The sequence below is a fragment of the Arachis hypogaea genome, chromosome 20, assembly GCF_003086295.3.
Source record: "Arachis hypogaea cultivar Tifrunner chromosome 20, arahy.Tifrunner.gnm2.J5K5, whole genome shotgun sequence".
Taxonomy (NCBI): Eukaryota; Viridiplantae; Streptophyta; class Magnoliopsida; order Fabales; family Fabaceae; genus Arachis; species Arachis hypogaea.
In genome coordinates, this window is record NC_092055.1 from 40,877,124 (window position 1) to 40,897,956 (window position 20,833).

The 20,833-nt window shown below is 35.6% G+C and overlaps 1 non-coding gene across 1 annotated transcript; it reads left to right on the plus strand.

The window, feature by feature from the left end:
• The first annotated feature begins 6,685 nt into the window (after positions 1-6,685).
• LOC112788540 (small nucleolar RNA R71) lies at positions 6,686-6,793 on the plus strand. Its single transcript, XR_003195900.1, has one exon. It is a non-coding gene; the product is annotated as a small nucleolar RNA R71 (small nucleolar RNA).
• The last annotated feature ends 14,040 nt before the right edge of the window (positions 6,794-20,833 follow it).

A 20,833-nucleotide genomic window follows, 5' to 3' on the forward strand; every position in this document is an offset into this window, starting at 1 on the left:
AAGCAAGGTTGAGCTTTGATGAGCTTCAGCAGGTTGTTCTGTTCCAGATTCTCTTACTGGCTCAGGAGACAGAACAGAAATGTCTCCTCCATCCTGATGAGACAAAATTGGATAGACTGGTTCTTCACTTGAGACAGCATTGGGACTTTCTTGACTTGGTTGATGGCTTGTTTCTGCTTCACTACCTGTATCATCATCTAAAGGGGCACTGAGAATTGAATTAGTAACACAAAAAGAAACGTGTATGGATTCCTCAATGGTCCTATGATCTTTGAGGTAAATCTTATACGCTTTGCTAGTGGTAGAGTATCCAACAAACATTCCTTCGTAGGATTTTGGATCAAATTTACCAAGATTCTCTTTATTGTTAAGTACAAAGCATTTGCATCCAAAATGTAGAAATACTTAAGATTTGATGGGTTCCTTTCCATAGCTCATAAGGTGTTTTCTTTAAACCCTTCTTAATGATTGTCCTATTCAAAATATAACAAGCTGTATTTACAGCTTTAGCCCACAAAAGTTTTGGAACATCATTTTCACAAAGCATAGCCCTAGTCATTTCTTGAAGACTCCTATTCCTTCTTTCAACTACCCCATTTTGTTGAGGAGTTCTAGGGCAAGAAAAGTTGTGTGAAATTCCAAAATCTTCAAAAAAATTTTCAAAGTATTGATTTTCAAATTCTTTTCCATGATCACTTCTTAAGTGGGCAATTTTCAAATCTTTTTCATTTTGAATTCTTTTACAAAGGGTTGAGAAAGCATGGAAAGTATCATTCTTATGAGCAAGGAAAAGTACCCAACCGAATCTAGAGTAATCATCTACCACTATCAAACCATAGTGTTTACCTCCTAAACTTTGAGTTCTTGTGGGACCAAAAAGATCAATATGCAACATTTCTAATGGCCTTTTTGTAGATATTCCATCTTTTGGTTTAAAAGAGGATTTTACTTGTTTGCCTAATTGACAAGCATCACAAGTAATATCCTTATCAAATTTAATGTTTGGAATTCCTCTTACCAAATTTTTCTTAACAAGCTTAGAAATTTGGTACATGCTAGCATGAACCAATTTCTTATGCCATAGCCATTTTTCAGATTCAAGTGAAGTAAAACATATCACATTTTGATCTTTTAAATCCTCAAGTGTTTGGTACGCAGAATCGTGATTACACTTTAATTATGTAAAATTCATTGCTCTTTCTTTCTCTGGAAATGGCACCAAAAACATGATGCCAAGACCATGGTTCACAACTCCGTGTAACTAACCAGCAAGTGCACTGGGTCGTCCAAGTAATACCTTACGTGAGTAAGGGTCGATTCCCACGGAGATTGTTGGTATGAAGCAAGCTATGGTCACCTTGCAAATCTCAGTTAGGCAGATATAAATTGATAATGGTGTTTTCGAATAATAATTAATAGAATAGGGATAGAAATACTTATGTAATTCATTGGTGAGAATTTCAGATAAGCGAATGGAGATGCTTTCGTTCCTCTGAACCTCTGCTTTCCTGCTATCTTCATCCAATCAGTCTTACTCTTTTCCATGGCTGGCTTTATGTGATACATCACCACTGTCAATGGCTACTTTCGATCATCTCTCGGGAAAATGATCCAATGCCCTGTCACGGCACGGCTAATCGTCTGGAGGCATCACCCTTGTCAATGGCTTCATCTTATCCTCTCAGTGAAAATGGTCAACGCACCCTGTCACGGCACGGCTATTCATCTGTCGGTTCTCGATCATACTGGAATAGGATTTACTATCCTTTTGCGTCTGTCACTAACGCCCCGCAATCGCGAGTTTGGAGCTCGTCACAGTCATTCATTCATTGAATCCTACTCGGAATACCACAGACAAGGTTTAGACCTTCCAGATTCTCTTGAATGCCGCCATCATTCTAGCTTACGCCACGAAGATTCTGGTTAGGAGATCTAAGAGATACTCATTCAGTCTAAGGTAGAACGGAAGTGGTTGTCAAGCACGCGTTCATAGGGAATGATGATGATTGTCACGTTCATCACATTCAGATTGAAGTACGAATAAATAGCTTGGAAGCGAAACAAGATGAATTGAATAGAAAACAGTAGTACTTCGCATTAATCTTTGAGAAACAGCAGAGCTCCACACCTTAATCTATGGAGTGTAGAAACTCTACCGTTAAAAAATACATAAGTGAAGGTCCAGGCATGGCCGAGAGGCCAGCCCTCAAAACGTGATCACAGGATCAAAATACAATCCAGGATATCTAATACAATAGTAAAATATCCTATTTATAATAAACTAGTTACTAGGGTTTACAGAAGTAAGTAATCGATGCATAAATCCACTTCCGGGGCCCACTTGGTGTGTGCTTGGGCTGAGCTTGAGTGTTGCATGTGTAGAGGTTCTTCTTGGAGTTGAACGTCAGTTTTTGTGCCAGTTTGAGCGTTCAACTCTGGTTTTGGATCCTTTTCTGGCACTGGACGCCAGATTTGGGCAGAGAGCTGGCGTTGAATGCCAGTTTGCGTCATATAAACTTGGCCAAAGTATGGACTATTATACATTGCTGGAAAGCCCTGGATGTCTACTTTCCAACGCAATTGAAAGCGCGCCATTTCGAGTTCTGTAGCTCCAAAAAATCCACTTTGAGTGTAGGGAGGTCAGAATCCAACAGCATCAGCAGTCCTTCTTCAACCTCTGAATCTGATTTTTGCTCAAGTCCCACAATTTTAGCCAGAAAATACCTGAAATCACAGAAAAACACACAAACTCATAGTAAAGTCCAGAAATGTGAATTTAACATAAAAACTAATGAAAACATCCCTAAAAGTAACTAGATCCTACTAAAAACATACTAAAAATAATGTCAAAAAGCGTATAAATTATCCACTCATCACAACACCAAACTTAAATTGTTGCTTGTCCCCAAGCAACTGAAAATCAAATAGGATAAAAAGAAGAGAATATACTATAAATTCCAAACTATCAATGAAACATAGCTCCAATCAAATGAGCGGGACTTATAGCTTTTTGCCTCTTGAATAGTTTTGGCATCTCACTTTATCCATTGAGGTTCAGAATGATTGGCATCTATAGGAACTCAGAGTTCAGATAGTGTTATTGATTCTCCTAGTTCAGTATGATGATTCTTGAACACAGCTTCTTTATGAGTCTTGGCCGTGGCCCTAAGCACTTTGTTTTTCAGTATTACCACCGGATACATAAATGCCACAGACACATAATTGGGTGAACCTTTTCAGATTGTGACTCAGCTTTGCTAAAGTCCCCAATTAGAGGTGTCCAGGGTTCTTAAGCACACTCTTTTTTTGCTTTGGACCTTGACTTTAACCACTCAGTCTCAAGTTTTCACTTGACACCTACACGCCACAAGCACATGGTTAGGGACAGCTTGGTTTAGCCGCTTAGACCAGGATTTTATTCCTTTAGGCCCTCCTATCCACTGATGCTCAAAGCCTTGGGATCCTTTTTATTTGCCCTTGCCTTTTGGTTTTAAGGGTTATTGGCTTTTTGCTCTTGCCTCTTGGTTTTAAGAGCTTTTGGCTTTTTCTGCTTGCTTTTTCTTTTTCTTTTTATATTTTTTTTCGCCTATATTTTTTTTTCTGCAAGCTTTGTTCTTTGCTGCTTTTTCTTGCTTCAAGAATCATTTTTATGATTTTTCAGATTATCAAATAACATGTCTCCTAGTCATCATTCTTTCAAGAGGCAACATATTTAACATTCTTAAACAACAACTTCAAAAGACATATGCACTGTTCAAGCATACATTCAGAAAACAAGAAGCATTGTCACCACATCAATATAATTAAGCTAAGTTCAAGGATAAATTCGAAACTCATGTACTTCTTGTTCTTTTGAATTAAAACATTTTTCATTTAAGAGAGGTGATGGATTCATAGGACATTCATAACTTTAAGACATAAGTACTAACTACTAATGATCATGTAATGAAGACACAAACATAGATAAGCACATAACATAGAAAACGAAAAACAAAAGAAATAAGAACAAGGAATGAATCCACCTTAGTGATGGTGGCATTTCCTTCTTGAGGAACCAATGATGTCCTTGAGCTCTTCTATGTCTCTTCCTTGTCTTTGTTGCTCCTCCCTCATTGCTTTTTTATCTTCTCTTATTTCATGAAGCATGATGGAGTGCTCTTGATGTTCCACCCTTAATTGCTTCCAATAATTGTGTGGAAGAAAATGTATCCCCTGAGGTATCTCAGGGATCTCTTGATTTGCAGTCAAATGTTCTACCACTGAGCTATAGACCCTTGATAGAAGCTTTTGTCTTCCCTTTCCTCTTTCTAGAGGTTTCTCTGGCCTTAGGTGCCATCAATGGTAATGAAAAACAAAAAGCTTATGCTTTTACCACACCAAACTTAGAATGTTTCTCGCCCTCGAGGAAAAGAAGAAAGAATAGAAGAAGAAGAAGAAGAGGATATGGAGGAGATGGAGGGATATGTGTATGGATGTGAGTGGTGAAAGGAAAACAGAAGGGATGATCATGAATGGAGAGAGGGAGGGTGAGGTGGGTGGGGATCCTGTGAGATTCACAGATTCTGAGATGATCCTGTGGTGTCCACAGATCCTGAGGTGTCAAGGATTTACATCTCTGCACCCATTAGGCATGTAAAATGCCCTTGTACACAACTCTGGGCGTTCAGCGCCAGGTTGGTGCCCATTTTGGGCGTTCAACGCCCATTTGTTGCCATTTCTGGCGTTGAACGCCAGAACCATGCTTGTTCTAGGCGTTCAGCGCCAGGATGTTGCCCATTTTGGGCGTTCAGCGCCAGAACCATGCTCTGTTCTGGCGTTGAACGCCAGGCAGATGCTCCTCCAGGGTGTGATTTTTCTTCTGCTGTTTTTGATTCCGTTTTTGATTTTTTTGTTTATTTTGTGACTCCACATGATCATGAACCTATAAAGACATATAACTAAGAAAAATATTGTTAGATAAATAAAAATTGGGTTACCTCCCAACAAGCGCTTCTTTAATGTCAATAGCTTGACAGTGGGCTCTCATGGAGCCTCACAGATGTTCAGAGCATTGTTGAGACTCTCCAACACCAAACTTAGAGTTTGGATATGGGATTTCAACACCAAACTTAGAGTTTGACTGTGGGGGCTTGGGTTGACTCTGCTTTGAGAGAAGCATTTCATGCTTCCTCTCCATGGTTGCAGAGGGAGATCCTTGAGTTTTAAACACAAGGGAGTCCTCATTCCATTGAAGGACTAGTTCACCTCTGTCAACATCAATCACAGCTCTTGCTGTGGCCAGGAAAGGTCTTCCTAGGATGATGAATTCATCCTCTTCCTTTCCAGTATCCAGGACTATGAAATCAGCAGGGATGTAAAGGCCTTCAACCTTTACTAACACGTCTTCTACTTGTCCATAAGCCTGTTTTCTTGAACTGTCTGCCATCTCTAATGAGATTTTAGCAGCTTGCACCCCATAGATTCCCAGTTTCTCTATTACAGAGAGGGGCATGAGGTTTATTCCTGAACCAAGGTCACATAGAGCCTTAAAGATCATGGTGCCTATGGTACAAGGTATTATGAACTTTCCAGGATCTTGTTTCTTCTGAGGCAATGTCAGTTGATCCAGATCACTTAGTTCATTGATGAATAAGGGAGGCTCAACTTCCCAAGTATCAATGCCAAATAATTTGGCATTCAGCTTCATGATTGCACCAAAAAACTTGGCACTTTGCTCTTCAGTAACATCCTCATTCTCTTCAGAAGAGGAATACTCATCAGAGCTCATGAAGGGCATAAGGAGGTTCAATGGAATCTCTATGGTCTCTAGATGAGCCTCAGAGTCCTTTGGTTCCTCAGAGGGAAGCTCCTTATTGATTACTGGACGTCCCAGGAGGTCTTCCTCCTTGGGATTCATGTCCTCTCCTTCCCTTGTAGGTTCGGCCATGGTGCTTATGTCAATGGCCTTGCACTCTCCTTTTGGGTTCTCTTCTGTATTGCTTGGGAGAGTACTAGGAGGGATTTCAGTGATCCTCTTACTCAGCTGGCCCACTTGTGCTTCCAAATTTCTAATGGAAGACCTTGTTTCATTCATGAAACTTACAGTGGCCTTAGATAGATCAGAGACTAAGTTTGCTAAATTAGAAGTATTTTGTTCAGAGTTCTCTGTCTGTTGCTGAGTGGATGATGGAAAAGGTTTATTATTGTTAAACCTGTTTCTTCCACCATTATTAAACCCTTGTTGAGGCTTTTGATCCTTCCATGAGAAATTTGGATGATTTCTCCATGATGAGTTATAGGTGTTTCCATAAGGTTCACCTAAGTAATTCACCTCTGCTATTGTAGGGTTTTCAGGATCATAAGCTTCTTCTGCATAAGAAGCCTCTTGAGTACTGTTGGATGCAGCTTGCATTCCATTCAGACTCTGAGAAATCATATTGACTTGCTGAGTCAATATTTTATTCTGAGCCAATATGGCATTCAGAGTATCAATTTCAAGAACTCCCTTCTTCATACGCGTCCCATTACTCACAGGATTCCTCTCAGAAGTGTACATGAACTGGTTATTAGCAACCATGTCAATGAGTTCTTGAGCTTCTGCAGGCGTTTTCTTTAGGTGAATGGATCCACCTGCAGAAGTGTCCAGTGACATCTTTGATAGCTCAGATAAACCATCATAGAATATATCCAGGATGGTCCATTCTGAAAGCATGTCAGAAGGACACTTTTTGGTCAGTCCTTTGTATCTCTCCCAAGCTTCATAGAGGGATTCACCTTCTTTCTGTCTGAAGGTTTGAACATCCACTCTAAGCTTGCTCAGCTTTTGAGGAGGAAAGAACTTGGCTAGGAAGGCCTTGACCAGCTTATCCCAAGAGTTCAGGCTATCCTTAGGTTGAGAGTCCAACCATACTCTAGCTCTGTCTCTTACAGCAAAAGGGAAAAGCATGAGCCTGTAGACTTCAGGATCTACTCCATTAGTCTTAACAGTATCACATATCTGCAAGAATTTAGTTAAGAACTAAAAAGGATCTTCAGATGAAAGTCCATGAAACTTGCAGTTCTGCTGCATCAGAGAAACTAATTGAGGTTTCAGCTCAAAGTTGTTTGCTCCAATGGCAGGAATTGAGATGCTTCTTCCATGTAAATTGGAATTAGGTGCAGTAAAGTCACCAAGCATCCTCCTTGCATTATTATTATTATTTTCGGCTGCCATCTCCTCTTCTTGTTCGAAAATTTCTGAAAGGTTATCTCTGGATTGTTGTAATTTATCTTCTCTTAATTTTCTCTATAGAGTCCTTTCAGGTTCTGGATCTGCTTCAACAAGAATGTTCTTGTCCTTGCTCCTGCTCATATGACAAAGAAGAAGACACAGAAAAATAATAATAATAGAGATCCTTTATACCACAGTATAGGATCCCTTTGTGAGTGGAAGAAAAGAGGGAGACAAAGAATGTGATGTAAAGAAAGAAACACAACTGTGAGGAGGGCAGAGATGTGAGATGAGATGTAAGTAAATGAATAAATAAATAGAATAAGATGGGAGAGGGAGAATTTTCGAAAATAATTTTTGAAAAAGAGTTAGTGATTTTCGAAAATAGTTTTTGAAAAAGGTTAGTATTTTTTTCAATTTTTTTTTTAAAATAAAAAATAAAAATAATTAGTTAATAAAAAAGAAATTTTTTTGAAAAAGAGGGAAGATATTTTCGAAAATTAGAGAGAGAGAGTTAGTTAGATAGTTTTGAAAAAGTTAAGAAACAAACAAAAAGTTAGTTAGTTAGTTGAAACAAATTTTGAAAAGATAAGAAGTTAGGAAGTTGGAAAATATATTTTGAAATTAGATTTTTGAAAAAGATAAGATGAGAAGATATTTTTGAAAAGATATGATAGAAATTAGTTTTTGAAAAAGATTTAATTTTTAAAATCACAATTAATGACTTGATTCATAAGAGATCATAAGATATGATTCTAGAACTCAAAGTTTGAATCTTTCTTAACAAGCAAGTAACAAACTTGAAATTTTTGAATCAAAACATTAATTGTTATTGTTATTTTCGAAAATTTGATATAAAAATAAGAAAAATATTTTTGAAAAATATTTTTGGAATTTTCGAAAATAACTAAGAATTTTGAAAAAGATTTGATTTTTGAAAAAGATTTTGAAAGAGATAAGATTTTCAAATTGAAAATTTGATTTGACTCATAAGAAACAGCTTTGATTTTTAAAAATTTTTGAAAAAGTCAACTCAATTTTCGAATTTGATGAAAGAAAAAGGGAAAGATATTTTTTTTTATTTTTGAAATTTTTATGAAAAACATGAAAATTATGCAATGGATGAAATTTTTAGATCAAAACAATGAATGCATGCAAGAATGCTATGAATGTCAAGATGAACACCAAGAACACTATGAAGATCATGATGAACATCAAGAACACATTTTTGAAAAATTTTTAATGCAAAGAAAACATGCAAGACACCAAACTTAGAATTCTTTAATGCTTAGGCACTAAGAATTCAAGAATGCATATGAAAAACAAGAAAAGACACAAAACATGCAAATGCAAAGATCAAACAAGAAGACTTACCAAGAACAACTTGAAGATCATGAAGAACACTTATGAATGCATGAATTTTCGAAAAATGCAATATGCACATGCAATTGACACCAAACTTATAACATGACTCAAGACTCAAACAAGAAACACAAAAAATATTTTTGATTTTTATGATTTTCTAATTTTTTTTGGATTTTTTTTTCCGAAAATTATTTGAAAAACAAAAATAAGGATTTCAAAAATGTTTAATATGAATTCCAGGAATCTTGCCATGTTAGTCTAAAGCTTCAGTCCAGGAATTAGACATGGCTTACTAGCCAGCCAAGCTTTCAATGAAAGCTCCGGTCCAAAACACTAGACATGGCCAATGGCCAGCCAAGCTTCAGAAAGATATCAGAATATACTGCTCATTACTTATCAAAGTAACTTGCCCCTATGCTGATGGTTTGGAAGCCTCAGTCCAAGAATTTAGACATGGCTTTACAGCCAGCCAGGCTTCATGAAACACCAGAATTCATTCTTAAAAATTTTGAGACAAAATATATTTTTGAAAACATTTTTTTTAAAAATTTTTTTCGAAAACACAAGAAAAATTTTTGAAAGATTTTTTTGAAAAATTTTTTTGAAAACAAAACAAAAAGAAAATTACCTAATCTTAGCAACAGGATGAACCGTCAAATGTCCAAACTCAAACAATCCCCGGCAACGGCGCCAAAAACTTGGTACGCGGAATCGTGATTACACTTTAATTATGTAAAATTCATTTCTCTTTCTTTCCCTGGAAATGGCGCCAAAAACATGATGCCAAGACCATGGTTCACAACTCCGTGTAACTAACTAGCAAGTGCACTGGGTCGTCCAAGTAATACCTTACGTGAGTAAGGGTCGAATCCCACGGAGATTGTTGGTATGAAGCAAGCTATGGTCACCTTGCAAATCTCAGTTAGGCAGATATAAATTGATAATGGTGTTTTCGAATAATAATTAATAGAATAGGGATAGAAATACTTATGTAATTCATTGGTGAGAATTTCAGATAAGCGAATGGAGATGCTTTCGTTCCTCTGAACCTCTGCTTTCCTGCTATCTTCATCCAATCAGTCTTACTCCTTTCCATGGCTGGCTTTATGTGATACATCACCACTGTCAATGGCTACTTTCGGTCATCTCTCGGGAAAATGATCCAATGCCCTGTCACGGCACGGCTAATCGTCTGGAGGCATCACCCTTGTCAATGGCTTCATCTTATCCTCTCAGTGAAAATGGTCAACGCACCCTGTCACGGCACGGCTATTCATTTGTCGGTTCTCGATCATGCTGGAATAGGATTTACTATCCTTTTGCGTCTGTCACTAATGCCCCGCAATCGCGAGTTTGGAGCTCGTCACAGTCATTCATTCATTGAATCCTACTCGGAATACCACAGACAAGGTTTAGACCTTCCGGATTCTCTTGAATGCCGCCATCATTCTAGCTTACGCCACGAAGATTCTGGTTAGGAGATCTAAGAGATACTCATTCAGTCTAAGGTAGAACGGAAGTGGTTGTCAGGCACGCGTTCATAGGGAATGATGATGATTGTCACATTCATCACATTCAGATTGAAGTACGAATAAATAGCTTGGAAGCGAAACAAGATGAATTTAATAGAAAACAGTAGTACTTCGCATTAATCTTTGAGAAACAGCAGAGCTCCACACTTTAATCTATGGAGTGTAGAAACTCTACCGTTAAAAAATACATAAGTGAAGGTCCAGGCATGGCCGAGAGGCCAGCCCTCAAAACGTGATCACAGGATCAAAATACAATCCAGGATATCTAATACAATAGTAAAATATCCTATTTATAATAAACTAGTTACTAGGGTTTACAGAAGTAAGTAATTGATGCATAAATCCACTTCCGGGGCCCACTTGGTGTGTGCTTGGGCTGAGCTTGAGTGTTGCACATGTAGAGGTCCTTCTTGGAGTTGAACACCAATTTTTGTGCCAGTTTGGGCGTTCAACTCTGGTTTTGGATCCTTTTTTGGCGCTGGACGCCAGATTTGGGCAGAGAACTGGCGTTGAACGCCAGTTTGCATTGTCTAAACTTGGCCAAAGTATGGACGATTATACATTTCTGGAAAGCCCTGGATGTCTACTTTCCAACGCAATTGGAAGCGGGCCATTTCGAGTTTTTTAGCTCCAGAAAACCCACTTTGAGTGCAGGGAGGTCAGAATCCAACAGCAACAGCAGTCCTTCTTCAACCTCTGAATCTGATTTTTGCTCAAGTCCCACAATTTCAGCCAGAAAATACCTGAAATCACAGAAAAACACACAAACTCATAGTAAAGTCCAGAAATGTGAATTTAACATAAAAACTAATGAAAACATCCCTAAAAGTAACTAGATCCTACTAAAAACATACTAAAAACAATGTCAAAAAGCGTATAAATTATCCGCTCATCACAGTCCCTACACATTGTTACACCTTTTAGCTTCAAACAAAATATCCCCAGTTTTTTCACACAACTAAACTGAAGGTTGTGGTAGGCTTAGAGAAGGGGGGTTGAATCTATGTCTTCCTTTTTAAGTTGCTATTATGACCCTTTAAAATAAACTTTCAATTCTGATTCTGTTTGTACTCAGCAGCGAAAATTTATGAGACAATTTATTTTTGTCTCATGAATATCAGAAAACAGAACACAACAGAGAAGAGAAAAGCTAACACCAGCATGTATTCTGGTTCGGTTGCCTTGTGCTATGCAACCTACATCCAGTCTCCTCCACAATAGTGGAAGAATTTTCACTATAGTTAACAGTATTACATACACCAATTTCACAGGATTGACCCAATCCTTTCACACTCAAGTTCTAACCTAACTTGACATTGGCTATGCTAATACCTAACTATTCACTCTTAGTGCTAACCCAACTAAGAAAGGGATACCTCATAGGTACAAGATACAAGACATAGACATACCTAAAGAAATCTGAAAATAACTCTAGGCTTTTCTCTCAAGTGTATCACTCAGTCTTTTTCCACTCATGACTTTTACTTGAGCCTTCTCACAATGCCTTTTCTCACAAGAAATTACAGAAAGATAAACATAGAAAAGTAAATTACAATCTGTAAAACATGAAGGAGATTGAATCTTTCAATAGCCTCTTTGCTATGTGCAAAACCAGATTCGCAAACCTCATATACAGTTCTTCAGTATTGGCTGAATGCTTCTTTGAAAGAAAGCATTATCCAAGTAGAGGAACTTCTTTTCAGAACATTATTCTCAAACTCTGGTTTTCTCTCCTTCGTTTTCGAATGAACAGCAAACCTCTTTTATCTCCTTGCATGTTGTTGGGTTCTTCTTCCAAGGTCAACACCTTGAGCCTTGAGCTTCACCAACCCACAGACTAACTTTTTCTCATTAAACCTCAGAGTAGAAACTTTGCTTCTGACTTCTTCATCTTGACCGAAAGCCATAAAGCAGCAACCACAAAATTCTTCCAATGGTCAACTTAATCTGAACCCTTGAAAACCAACTTGGTCCCCAAGACATGTTTAAGACCGTGGATTTACAGCAGAGAGGAACAGAAATCCTCTTTTTCATATAGCTCAAAATGGAGATACAGAGAGTTGAAGATGAAGAGAAGGAAGTGTGTTGCATGTAAAAGGAAATGGGTTATCTTTAACCTAAGCTTAATTTGGTTTGGATTTTCTGATTAGAATTCTGTGTTTCAAGCTTGGACTTTCTCTTTCTTGCTTCTTTGATGATCACCTTAGGGAAGAAGCTTTCTCTTTCTCTTTCTCACTTTTCTGAGTTTGTGATTTGACTAAGACAGAGGAGAGAAGAACGTTGCTTTGGTAAAAGCAAGTGAGAGGGAATGAGGACTTCAATCTTGTATGAGAAGCTTGGATCAACTTGAATTGAAGGACACGGGCTTGAATCGGGTTTGATTAGCTTGGCCCCGTTGGTTCCTTTGGCTTCTTTCTTTGCTTTTCCTTAGGCTCTTAATTTTTGCTTTCAGCCCACCATCCTTGCTGTTTGCTTTAGATTCCATTTAGGCTATTAAATTGAATTTTGGCCTGCAACAATAAATAATTTAGTAATATTCAATTTATAATTACTCAAACATAAATTATTTATTTTTCCCAAAAATAATGTTTGTCATCACTAATTAATTTAGTTAATTTCTTAATTCAACAACTAAACAAACCAATTTTCTAAAAATAACTTCATATCCTAGATCACATAATTAGATAATGCTTAGTAAATTGTGTTTCAGCCCATCAATAAGTAAAACATCGTTTATAAAAGAAGAAAAACTTTTACCAACTTTGCCCATTGCCACTATCTTTCCTTTGCCATTATCATCGAAAGTGACAAACCCTCCATCATATTCATCAAGCTTAATGAAGAAGGTTGCCTTTCCAGTCATATGCCTAGAGCATCCACTATCCATGTACCATATATTGTCCTTCCGCTTAGATGCTAGGCACACCTACAAAATAAGCTCAAGTGACCTTAGGTATCCAATCTTTTTGGATCCTTTAATGTTAAACCATCTCCTTTGTCCCAATCCATTATAGTCCAAAACAATTTTGTAAACTTTGTTATCAATCATTCTTTCACCAAAGAAACATTGAATGGGAAAGTGGGCATTCCGGTTGTATAGTCTACAAAATCTTGGAGTTGCTGTTTTGCTAAAACTTGTTGGGTTTTGAAACCTTGTATCATTAGAAGATGAAGCCACATTTTCAAAAGAAAGTTTTTCAACAGATTTGAAAGTTTTGTGAAAACCCAAACCAGCTTTATCATAAAGAGGTTTTTGACTAGCCAAGATTTGATTTAAATTTTTAGAACTTTGAGTGAACTTGGCTAAGTCTTCTTTAAGCTTTTTGACCTCTTTAAGCAACTCTTCATTTTTCTTTAAAACAGTTTAGATATGCAACCAAAGAGTGATTGCTTTCACAGCTTTTAAGTTGAGCTTTTAACTGCTTGTTTTCTTCAACAAGTTCAATAGCAGTTTTAGCCTCTCTTAATTTATCTTTGAGAAAACCATTTTTAGCTTTAAGAATGGTGATTTGTGATTCAAGATCTTGGTTATCAAGCAAGAAGCATCTAATTTTTTCAGAAAGGTGGTCTATCATGAGATGAAGATCTTCAGTATCAGGGTTATGAAAGACTACCTGTTCAACGTGATCTGCCATGAGACATGGTTGGGACTTAGTTTCTTATTCTTCATCATCTTCTGAGTCGTTCTCCAAGTCATCCCAAGATGCCATCAGTCCTTTCTTCTTTCCCTTCTTCGGCTTCTCCTCCTTCTTCAACTTAGGACAATCGGATTTGAAATGCCCAGTCTCTTTGCAGTTGTAGTAGATCACTTTGCTGAAATCTTCCTTTTGTTTCCTTGAGCTGCTTCCCTTGCTTCTTTCCTTGAGTTTCACCATTTTCCTAAATTTTTTGGTAAAAAAAAAACAAATTCATTTTCAGAGGAGTTATTGCTGGATTAATCATCCAGAGGGTTAGAAACAGATGTGAGAGTTATTCCTTTTCTTTTTGAATCTTTTTTCAAATAAGTATTTTCAAAAGCAAGTAAATTTCCTCTCAAGTCATTATATGTCATAGAATCAAGACTACTACTCTCAGATATTATCAATGCTTTTGTTTCCCACTCTTTTGTGAGACATCTCAAAACTCTCCTCACAAGGACAGATTCAGGATACTTAATCTCCATAGCATCCAAGCCAACAATGATGATGTTGAATCTTTCAAACATTTCATCTATTGATTCTCCTTCCTTCATTGAGAACATTTCATATTCTCTGTTCAGCATATCTATCCTGGTCTTCTTCACTATGGTGGTTCCTTCATGAGTGACTTGAAGTTTGTCCCAGATTTCCTTTACCGTTGAGCATCGTGATACCCGTCGGTATTCCTCGAAGCTGATTGCACAGTTGAGCAAGTTGATAGCCTTGGCATTAAGCTCCACCTTCTTTCTGTCTTCTTCGGTCCAACTGGCTTTGGCTTTAAGAGAGACTACTCCTTCAGCACTTGTGGTAGTTGGAAATTGAGGACCCTCCAGGATGATCTTCCACAGTCTGTAATCTACTGCTTGCACAAAAATCTTCATTCTTTCTTTCCAATAAATATAGTTCTTCCCATTGAAAAGAGGAGGTATGTTGCTTGACTATCATTCTGTCAGATTGTAGGACACCAGGTTTGAGCCACTGTTTTTTGCCATCTGGAACTTTTTTCCAAGCTGCAAAGCTTGATCTCTTTGAGACTAAGCTATGATACCAATTGATGGTTATCAATGGCTAAAAGAAGGGGGGTTGAATCTTAGCCCCTTTTTGCTTATTAAGGCTTGCTGGCCTTTGAAACAACTTCTGGAGACTTTTTTCTTTTTGTCTTGTACCTAGCTACGAGGCTTTTTTTTCTTTTTATCTCGTAACTAGGCAAGAGATATTTTTCAGTTTTATCTCCTATGCAGCAGAAACAGAAACGGAGTAGAAGAGAGAGAGAAAATCACACCATGAAGTATCCTGGTTCAGCTGCTAAGTGCAATGCAGCATACATCCAGTCTCCATCACAACAATGATGGAATTTTAGTATAATCATCATGATTACATACACCAATTCTTCCTAGGAACTACCCTTCCTATCCGAGACAAGTCCAGAATCTAAACCCAATCCTGAACTTGACTTGGTCACCTACCAAGCTTTCAACTGCTAAGTGCTAACCCAACTTGCAAGGAAATTCCCACAGAATCATGAAACACAACACAAATGTACAAAGGACCTCTAGGACATCAATGGCTTTTACTTTTAGTTTTGTATACTCTGCCTTTTTCTGCTCTATGGCTTTTTCTTACAAACCTTACTGTTTGCCTTTTTCCATGAGACTCAAGACAGACAAAACTAAACAGAAAAATTACAAAATGAAGAACATTGAAGGAGAAGAACTTCTGTTAGCTTAGGTAGCTATGAGAACTCTGTGCTTTGCACTCTTAACTCCTTGCTTCAAGCCTTGACTGTTCACCCTTATTATAGAAGGGGAAGCCTCCAAGGTTAAAACTGGTCCAACCGAGCTAATCTTCTTCTTCTTCTTCATGCAAAACCGGTTCGGCCAGAGAGAGAGGAGAGGAAACCGAATGCTATAACCAACATACAATTACCTCTGTGTCTTCCCTTCATACCAAGCTTCATCAATCCGGGCCTTTCCATCTTGACTTGCTCCCCAAGATGGATTTCTAGCCCTTGATGCTTCCTTGATGTTTGACAGCTCCTCCTACTCTAATCTTTTGCCTCATCCTCCACGTAGCTACAGTAGCTATCTTCTGTAGTGGTTGAGTAAAGGTAGAGATGAGCCATACTTCCGAGGGATCTTCTTCCTCTGACCGAAATGGATCTTCACCATTTTTGGTTATGGAAAGCTTGAGATCACTTCACCACATCTTACCTTTTGTGGTAAAATTCTCAGCCACACCATACTTCAAATATTCATTTTCTTGATGCCATCATCACAATGGCCTTGCTACTAACTTCTTCTTCTTTCTGATAGCTTACCTTAGCTTCCATATTTTCTCTGTGAAGTGACCGAAAGTTTGAGAGAGAAGAAAGAGAAGAGAGAAAACTTTCAATGTAAATGAAGAATGAAATTAAAAATGAATTAATTTTCCACTTCCCTTGCTTAGTAATGTGTGAAGCAATAAAAGCAATCAAATCAATTTCAAACTTTCTCTTTCATCTTTCCAATGCTATTAATGCTAGTTGAATAAATTTAAAATCCACTAAATGATGAAGATGGATATCCGTTGCAAGCATTCCTTGTTTTCTCTCTTAATTTTTGGACCAAGCTAGTTGGTTTCTAACCAAAATTGATTTGGGCTAACAATAATGATTAAATCTGGCCCAACATCATAGCAATAATTCTGCCATTCATCATATATAATTTTGCATCAAGGCTGATCTTTATCACATTGGGCTTGTTTCAACAATATACTGGCCCAACTAACCAAGCATTGCTTCAGCCATAATAATTAAAATATTTTGTTCCAAGGCTGAATTTTAGCTTCTCATTGGGATTGTTCCTTTTCTTTTCGGCCCAAAACAAAATCTGCAAGCAACAAAATTATTAATTAGCAAATATAAATTGAAGGATCAAATTAATAATTTTGCAATTAATTATTTTAATAATGTTTGATCATCATTAATTTAATTTGGAGTTTTCTAAACTCATCATATATATATATTCACTCATCAACAACAACAACAACAACAACAACAACAACAACAACAACAATAATAATAATAATAATAATAATAATGTTCGATAAAATTATTACAGATTATTCTACAAGAAATTTAAGGTTAAAATTATTTGATATTTTTATATTTAATATAATCAAAAGATGTCCTAATTTAAAAAATATATTTATAATTAAAAGAAAATATTTTAATTTGAATTTCAAAGCATCATTATTCATCTTAATTGTTTCTAACGAAAAAATGTATTAATATATTAACGTCATCATTCACATGCACAAAACTAAGTTAATAATAATAAAGGTTGACGTATAGTAAAAATAAAATGGACAGGGACTGTTATATTTGATAGAAGAAAATGTTGGGATTGATTTATGTATTAATTTTTTATAAGGACTAAAATGTCAACTTTTAAAATTTTTAGGGACAATTTTGAGTAATTACTTTGTTAAAAAATAAACTAATTTATCTGCCGAAATAAAATTTTAAAAATTGATCCATACATTAATTTTTTTTAAAAACTAAAATGTCTATTTTTAAAATCGTTAGAGATTGATTTGGATGATTACTCATAAAATATTTGTTAAATGAGAACAAGCTGATGATAAGCAAAATTAAATGTTGCTTTAGCAACTCAGTTTGATCATGAATCAGAAGCTCTTATTTTTAGGAAGATATACTAACCTTACTAAGAACATTTGGTTGTGATCGAATGAGCAAATCTTTCAAAATGAGATATAAAAGTGAGCCATTCAAGTTTTGACTCCTTTGTTGTTGATGACGGATAAATTCTTGGTGTTGGTAGTTTAATTTATGATTTTTGCTGTTTTTTTCTTTGTCTATTTTTACTTTTGTTGCGATGATTTCTTTTAATTGAAAAAAAAAATTTTAAAATTAGTAAAATTTATTATTTTTTATTAATAATTAATCAAAAATAATATTTAAAAATATTAGTTAAAATATTTTTATTGAATTGTTTGACTAAAAATATTGGATTCTGATAAAAAATACCATCCAATATAAATTAAAATTTCAGATTTTAGAACTTCCTTAAAAAACAATAAAAAATAAAAGAACCTCGGACTTGTTTAATTTAACTTTTTAAAAGTAGTTTAAAAGGATGTAAAAGTGTAAAATTATATATGAGGTAAGATTCTGGATTTGTTGAAAATTAAAATATAAGCTATTTTAGATTTAATCTTTATTTTATGAATAATAAAAAAATATTTTGAATAAAAATTTAAACTCTTATCTTAAAGATTGGCTCTAAGTGGATCAAATGGGCTAAATCTTGCTTTGGACCTTCACTTGATTCCAAAACCCATATAAAATTTCCTCTTTCACTCTAAAACACTCTCCTTTCATAACTAGAGGGAGTGAGGCACCAAGAAGAGAGGAAATGAAGGGGGAAATCCTTGTTCACTATTCATCACCACACTAAAATTCACAAATCTTTTAATCCGAAGCTCCGATCGACAATCCATTTGCGGCTATGCGTTTGTTTCGACTCCCTCTTCAATTCTAACTAAACATTGTGGTATGAAACCTTAAAATTCTTGCCTCATTTTTTGTTTCTCCTCTGATTTTGCATTTTCAGTACGTGGTGTTGATATTTTTGTGATTTTGATATTTAGGGGAAGCTTAACCACCAATTTTAGAGGAATTTTTACACAAGATTTTGTGGTATGAGGTAAGAGAAGTCTCTCTCCTTCAAACTTTCCCTATATGTTTGAGCCCTAGTTAAACTATGTGTGGAATTTGATGTAATTAGTGTTGCTCGAGTGCTTGGATTATTTTGGTGCGGAGTTGGACGCTTCTTGCTTTGGCGTGTGAAGCTTTATACTAAAAGAAAAAGTAATATTTGTAACAAAAAAATATTACAAAAAATTAAAATTTTGAAACAAAAGGATTTTGTAACAAAAAAAGGGCCGTTGCAATATGTCCCGTTACAAAAAAAATTTGTAACAAAAAATGAAACTGTTACAATTCAAGGTAATATTTTGTAACAAATTTTTCTTATACAAAAAACCAAAAGTCATCACAAAAGTGATAACAAATTTTGATCTTCAAAATATTTTTTGTGACAATATATTTTTTCCTATCATAAAATTTTGTTACAAAATGCAACTTGATTTTGTAACATTTTTTTTCTTTAGTTACAAAATACTATTTATTTTGTAATAATTTTTTTAATACAAATTACACGCATAATTTGCCAGATTATATTATTTTTTAATTAATTAATATATTAACTAATTTACTCAGCAAGTCAACATTTATATAATATATAATAACATAGATAGTTCAAATATCTTTCATTTAACTAAGATTGTTTTATAAATCTTCAACCTATAAACCTTAAAGTACAAACTAACAAGACACATTGAAGAACCCTAATGAACTAGATAGATACATAGGACAAGAGAAACAAGAAATTATAGATCTACAAAATATAAACTACAAATTACAAACTCCATCATGTTCATACATCTCCTTTCTCATGGAGAAGCTTCTAATAAGTGACACACACCTAAAAAGACGACCAACCAAAAAATACTAGCTTAAGAAACAAGATTTGTTTTTCCTTTAAAAATACACAGGAAAAACAAAAAACTATACTCGTATTATTCAACAAAAAACTATAACCTTGGTGATTGTAGAACAAGCCTCTCAACATCTTTAATGTATAAAATGATGGGAGCAGTTTCTGAGATAGAAACCAAGACCTGCACAAAGAAAATGTTCTTAGAACTTCTTTTTCCAAAATCTATGTAACATAGTAGGTTGTTATCAAATATGAGATAATAGAAGTTTTAGGAAATTAAATCACCTTGTAAAGTGACAGAACAAATAGCTTTTCATCGAAACACAAGCTACTCATGCGCTTTAAAGGAGCTACAAACAAAATCTGAAATAATAAGCATAATATTGCAACACAAAAAAAAGCAATACTACTTATATTAGATGCAGTAGAGCCATTCCTCCTAAGCTTTAAAACAGTTTTCAAACCTTTAGCACCAACACTTTGTTGATGTAAAGTACCTATAAGATCAAAAGATAGTTATAAAATAAAATTAGCAATTAATATCTAGGACAAGATCAACAATAATATGATGTCAATTAATGCAATTCTAAAAAATTGTCTAAAAAATTTGAGCTTTACTTTCTCTAGTACCTATAGTTTCAAATTGGCACAAACATGTGAGGAAATCACACAGCCAACATAACCAAACGGTTCAACTTAAATTAAATGAGACCTGCAACATTGAAAACAAGACACTTTGCAGAGTATGGTTCTTCACGTCCTGTCATCTAAGGTTTGAAACTCCATGAACAATGGCAGAGTTTTGCCAATATCAAAAATCTGCTGAAATTCAAAACCCTATTGCATTACCAACTAAAGGCATAAGCACATGCTTATCAAAGCATCAATATCCTCATCACAGAAACTATACACCCATCCTAAATTTTCTATTCAACAAAAAAAATTAATATACTTGGCAAAGGAACAAAAAAATTTACAACAACAAAAGATTTAGCCAAGTGATTTTTTAAGCAACACAACAACAAATTCAACTATTCAAGTATTAAACTCAACCCAGTGATGTTATCCAGCAACAAAATTCAACCCAGTGATGTTATCCAGCAACAAAATTCAACTCAATGATGTTTAACAGCAACAAAAAATTTGCTCAGGTTCAGCAATAATTCTAAAATACCAAATACTACAATAACAACAACAACAGCAACAACAACAACAACCAATCCACCATCATAAAATTCTAATTTCAAGCCCTAAGATACATCGAAATTAACACTGAAAGTCTGAAAAAACTGGGTCGAAGGGAGCTCACTTGGAAAGCTGACCAACTGAACTAATGGCCGAAACAAGAAGACCACCACCACCACCACTCAAGGGAGCAGATGCTGGTTCTATCTACTTCTGTAATTCACCATAATGGTATAAAAACAGCAACAAATCAACCCTAAACACTAATAATTAGAAAAACAAAAGCATCAATCAACCACTAACCTACATATATTACAATGTATC